We start from the raw sequence: 6,260 nt of genomic DNA on the forward strand, positions 1-6,260 counted from the left end.
AAACAGGCACATCTCTATGTCATGCCTTCAAGTCCATATTTTTTTAGTGGATCAATTCTATATTTTCCATTATATTTACTATTAATGCACTTGTAGGTCCCTGTTTTTAGTTGAAGTAATCCCTAGGTTGTCATTCATGGGCTCTATTCTTTCACAAATGATCCTTTTTAACCCACCCCTGCTTATGTTTGTAGACCTTTCCGTATAGAAAGCTGTGACGCCGTGCAGTGATGCGCTGTAGAGGGGACTGGCAAAGCAGCGAAGGGCATCTCATGTCTGTGCTCACCAAGGCCTTTCTACCCCACCGGCGGCCACGGGGTTACATCCTTCACACTCAAGATAGCACCATCTCTTGGGGAGCTCCTCTTCCTCCGGCTACCAGCGCTGGTCTGCGAGGTGGAGATAGTGTTTGCATCTGCTGTGGAGCCTTTTGCTGCTTGTAGATATCCTCAGTATCAGCCACAGCTGTTTGGACAGGTCTCCGAGTCATTAATCCTGGTGAGGGTGGAGATGGTTTCCTCCCGGTTGCCTCTGTGCTCTCTTGTCCCGTGAATGAATCCACTGGGTAATTTTTCATTCTCCTGAAGGATGAGGCTCCTTTCAGGCCCTATCGCTGCAGAACACGGTAGCGCTGGCCTGCGCGAGCAGCGCGGCTGGCTGACTCGTACTGCTCGTGACCGCCCGTGTCCTGGCTCCAAGACCCTTTCATGCTATTTCTAGTTACTCACAGATTCGTGACCGTGTCCTCTTTTGCACAGGAGTCTGAATTTCCATTTCCTGGCCACGTGCTGTAGTGGCCCCCTGGACTGCCTGCTCTTGTGCCCATTCCCTCTGCCTCGCTCTGTCTCCCTGAGCCTCCTGCCCCAATGGTGAGTGACTGTGTGGAAGAAACCTCTGCTTTCTCCTCTCCCCATCCCATTCCCTGCCCACTCTCCTGCCTGGGAGACGATGGGACTCAAGTCTAAAACACCGTGAAGGGCCAGGTCTACCCCTCAAGTCTGCATCTTCTTCCCTGACCAACACAAAATGATCTTTCAAGTGAATAGTTCTGAGATCATGTTCTTTGAGCACAGTATCCTCTGGGCTATTTTGCCACTCGAGCCCTGGATCCATACACCCTGTCACTTTATTTTGCCTCTCCCAGCTTGATTATTGATGACAGCAATTTGTAGCATGTGCTGCTTTATTCAGTGGGAACAAACTAGGTGTACAGCAGGGGAAGTATTCCCTGTCCCATTTTCCGAGACTGAGCAATGTGCTTCCAAATCTCTGCACACGTGTGGTGTCCTTGATTCGTGTTTCTGCAGGCAGCTCTGTCGTTTGCATGCAAACAACCCTGCTCCTTCCAGGCCTTGCCACCACCTCGGGCTGCAGCTGGGCTTCATGTTCATGCTATGAGCATGGTCCCAATCTGTATCTGTCACTGTGATTTAGTAAAAAAACCTAAACATTGCTTCTCTTGCAGGCTTCCCTCATGGTTCAGTTTTAACTTGTGTATTGCAGACTGATATTTTATGTAGGTTATGATAAATATTAAATATTCAGAGCAGCAACCTAGCTACTGATGTTAACCACACTTTGCAAGCTTTAAGTTAGGGCTCACAACACCCTTGCAGCCCTCTTCCACTGGGAGGGAAACTGGGGCAACTAGAGGTGACCAAGGAAAATAATCTTGGTGATAGAAGCAAATCTGCTGTGTCTCTCCCTGCTGCCAGTCCCGGCCCCCCTGCCAAAATGAGCGTCACTGCAGCAGAGACTGCAGAAAAAAACATATTCCCCTACGTGAGCGGCTTCAGGGCAAAACCTGGCATTTCACTACAAACGTTCCCTTAGTTAAACACTGGACTTTGCAGCGAAATGGTTTGAGTGCGTTATGATTTCTTTTCTCTTGGCTTTGTGGTGAGGGTCCTCTCATTTGCCAGGTTTCTTCAAGACTTTGTTCTTAAAAGTTATTGGAATGGAAATGAAATGTTGCATGGGACACCTCAATGAGTCCCTGCTAAACTGGTATGTGCAAATGTTGTGTATGTGCAGTTATCACCTCCTGACCTCGACGATCAGTGTATTAAAAAGATGTTAATGTTCTAACTGAAGAGTATTGTGCTGAAAGAGAGGATGTGAAGAATGATATTTAAGCACTGCCCCAAAGCCGAGTTGCTAATGAGCCTGGATATTAGAAAATATTGTATTTAAACAGGGCGAGGTGAAACAGGCAGGCTGGTACAGCAAGATGGGATCTCATGAATTTCTGGCTCTTCAATGCACACTGATTCATTCAAAGCCATTTTTACTATATGTAGTAACTGCTGCATTTTAGGTTTATTTATTAATTAGACATTTGGAGACTAATAATGCAGAAAAAGCACACAGAGGCAAGTCCCCGCTTCATCCTTCAGATATCCCTGGAAGATGACAGGCAATCTAGGAGTTAATTCCAAGATCTCTTGCACTCACCAGTGTGTTGTCTCTTGACAGTTTTCTAATAGAAATGTTTTTCCCTTTTTAAAACTGAAATGTTTGATAAGATGAATTGTATGATTTTGTGAGTTCAGAGGATAGACTGTGCCTTTCACTGCCTGTAAAGGTCACTCATGTTACTAGGAATAGCTCTTTGTAAGCAACATTATCTGCAAAAAATACAAGATTCATGGACATTTGCCTGAATGCCCTGCCAGCTCTTGTAAAATCTTATCTGGAGGCAGAATGGGATGGTTTCTACCTTGGAGGGACATTGCTTGTACAGCTTGGTACGAAGGGCCAAAACTGTTTTATCATCTACAAAATATTCAAAGACGAGTAAGCAGGTCAAAGATATTTATAATAGATAATTTGCGAGTTTTACCTAATCATCATGTTTATGCAGAAGCACCATGCTCTATACCTATATGTATACATGCAAATATTCTATGTGGAGAAACCCTGAGTCCCTAGACAGGGCAATGGCTCTTAGTGTTGTGATGGCTGTGCCTCTACCTCGGCAGCCGTACAGCTTCTGTCCTCTACACTATCCCATTTAGATGGATCAGATGGTCCTACCTGACCGTTTTGTAAACAGTTTTGCACGTAGGTTTAAGTAACAGCAGAGAGCAAAGTGTTTGCCTACAGTTAACAAAACTGCCATAAAGCTAGTATATAGATTGGAAATAGAGCTACAGCCTGATGCTCGGGGAAGCCAGAATTCCTGCATTTTCACTCCTCTTGCCAGCTGCGTGGTGGCAGCTCCTCCAGGAAGGCCATAAAGGTGATTTGTGCCCAGCAGCCGGTGCAGGTTCCAGTGACCCTGCGGGTTACTCAGGCAGCCAGAGCCACTGGACCTCAGCACTCACTTCAGGGACCAGGGAGATCATTAGTGTTGAATCACGTGTCCTTGCTAATCACTAGTGAGTGATTAAAACTCCTCAGACATGGGGAAATCCGTGGGTTCCAAAATAGTATCAGCCTAATGACTGCCTGCAACAAAATACCATCCGTTCTGCTTCTTAGTTAATCAGTGCTTTTAACAATGACTAAAGTGCTCACAGAGGAGTACTGCATAACCTCATTTAATTTAAAAATAAAACATTTGTCCCACCTAAGCACCGAAATCCAATAAATTCACAAATTACCTCCCAGGCATAGTGCTGTTAAAACCCTAAATGGAAATCTGAACTCTGTCACCCCTTTCCTTCTTAAAAATAAAATAGATAGATACATGGAAAGGACCAAGAACTGTTTGGGGAGGCAGGAGGGCTGTGTAATAAAACTGGCACTTGCTGCCTCGGAGATGGATCTGTAACACGGAGAAGTGTAATAGCATTTTTATGTTGCGGAGCAGCTTGCAGGTTGTATAGCACCTCCACAGAGCTCCCTGCTAAAGGGCAGGAGCCAAAAACTGCCTCAGTCATTAGAACAGCCATCATGGACTGAAAGGGCTGTTTAATTCACTCTCCGAGCAGCGGAGCCTGTAGAGGAACCCGTTTGGTTATGGTCTGCTGCCAACACAACCATTTCGTTAAGGAGCAGAGATGGGAGAAGGGCTCAGGGAATGCAGGGCACGTGTTCTCCAGGGGGATTGGTCCAGGAAACCCACACTGGCCTCTTGAGCCTGGTCCAGACTTCACTTTGAGCTTCCCTCTAAAAATGTAGAGGAAATTTTGGGGAGCGATTTAATTAGAGAAGTGTCATCAGCCACACTGGGGTAGAGCCCAAGGGCCACTTCTTGGGGAAGGCACCAGGTCAGGTCTGGTTGAAAGTGTCCACCCCTTTGGAGACGTAGCAATGTCCTAGTGAGCAGGCACGTCCCGCAGAGAAACAAGGAGCATATTCTGAGTGCCCTTAGTCAAAATGGGGAGCTCATGCCCTGGTTTTACTTCACCTGCTTGGAAGAGGGAGACACGAATGAGAAGATGAAAATTTCAGCGTTAGCAGCAAGGTTAAAAGTTCATGGCATCTCCTTAGGGACCTCGTTTGGTTAGAGCTGTCCATGGTCATGGCAAGAGGGCTGGGCTTCTGTGTCATTGAGGAAGCTGGGTAAGAAGAGATAATTAAAATTCTTTAGTTAGACTAGTACCAGATGTTTATTTTCACAAAGTGTTATTATAAACATCTGTCCAATTGCCTTAGCAAAATCTAGTTTGATGATGCAAAGTCCTACTGGTCTTCATTTTGAGGAAATATATCTGACAAAGTTTTGATTTTGGATCAAGTATAGTTTAATATTTAATTTTTAATGATTTAATTTTTAATTATTTTTTTTAATTGGAGTGATAGAAATTTGCTGTAACTCCAGGAGCACTTTTCTGCTTCATAAATTCAAGTAGTGTCTTTTTATATATATACCCACAGCCTGTGAAGACGCATGACAGCTCTCAGCTTGGTTGTCAACTATGTGTTTATCCTCTGACAGGATCCTTTTTCTTTGTGGTGGTTTACTCTTCATAATTAGATGAATCAATTAGAATATCATCCATTACACTGTATTCTTTTCCTCATGACTTTGTAGTTGGCATGTCTCTCAGACACCTGCCCCTCAACAGAGCTAGTGTCGCTATTAACTCTCCATCATACCAACCTGTTTCTTCCATCTTTTTTTCCCTTTGGATTACTTTAGTGTCATTGAGGAACTTCCACTGCCTGAACGGGGCATAGGCCATATCCTCAGTCAGTGTCTGCCTGTTTTGCATGCAAAGTTTTTGCCTGTACAAGTTAGCAGCACAATTATATGGTCATTTAAAGCATGTGCTGGTACATTTACCAGCTCTTGCAGTCTTACAACTCAGGCACAAAACCACAAGTAAGTCGAAGAGCAGACAAACTAGTGGCTCCTGGAGTCCCATCACCTTCTTATCTCCGACAGCACGAGCCCTGTGCTGCTGGCATTTTAATGTGGTGTTCCCAGGGAAGGATCCCGCACCTTGCGGTGAGCTGGGAGTTCTTACACAAGGGAAGGAGACGAGTGTCGGGTTGCTTCCCACCATCTGGACTGCAGAAATGCTAAGCTGAGGCTGGGCAAGGACACGGGGCTGCAAAGCACCTCTGATGAGCACCAGCTGGGCTGCAGTGTCCTCTTGACGTGGTGTGAAAGCGATACCCGCGTCCTCGCAGAGCCGGCCTGCCGCGCGAGCACAGCGCGCTGAGGAGGCAGCAACCTGGCCAAGAAGGGCTGCACGTCTGCGCGAGCAGCGGTGACTAGAAGGTCGCTAGAAGGTCTCTAGAAGGTTGGTGCATCTGCAAAACACGAAAACATTTGTAGCTTTGGTCACCATTCACAGAGCTGGTAGATAGCTTTAGGTGGTGTTCTTTAGCTATAATTTCTTCTTTAGCATGTTCTTTAGCTATAACACAATCTTCTGGGGGTCCTCTAGATGGGCAAAGTGGTGTGTATGTGTGTTTGTACATACGTATCTCACAGTTGCACCACTTTTCTGGCATCTTAGCACCAGCTTCCCTTGGTTCGTGGAGAACCTGCATGCTCATTTCAAAGAGCTGCAGTAGTTTCGTGCGCATTTGTTGAAATCAAATTGTTCCATTTTCAAGTTTGTTAGAAGAAAAAGGGCCCGTCAGCTTTATTTCTTTCAAAGGCAGGAGCTGGAGTGCTTCCTCCTGGGTCCAGAGGGTTCTGAAGGGAAGTCATACAAATGCCTGTCCTGTCCACCTGGCTCACCACTACTTTGGACACAGGAGAGCCTTGGTCCCTGCCTTTGTCATTCCTCTCTGTTTTGCAATTCTGCTGCAAATTCTGCATTTATATGTTCCAAACCACAAGTGCCTAATTACACAAA

The sequence above is a fragment of the Tinamus guttatus genome, unplaced genomic scaffold (genome assembly GCF_059628265.1).
Source record: "Tinamus guttatus ecotype Peru unplaced genomic scaffold, ASM5962826v1 Tinamus_guttatus_pri_ptg000027l, whole genome shotgun sequence".
Classification (NCBI taxonomy): Eukaryota; Metazoa; Chordata; class Aves; order Tinamiformes; family Tinamidae; genus Tinamus; species Tinamus guttatus.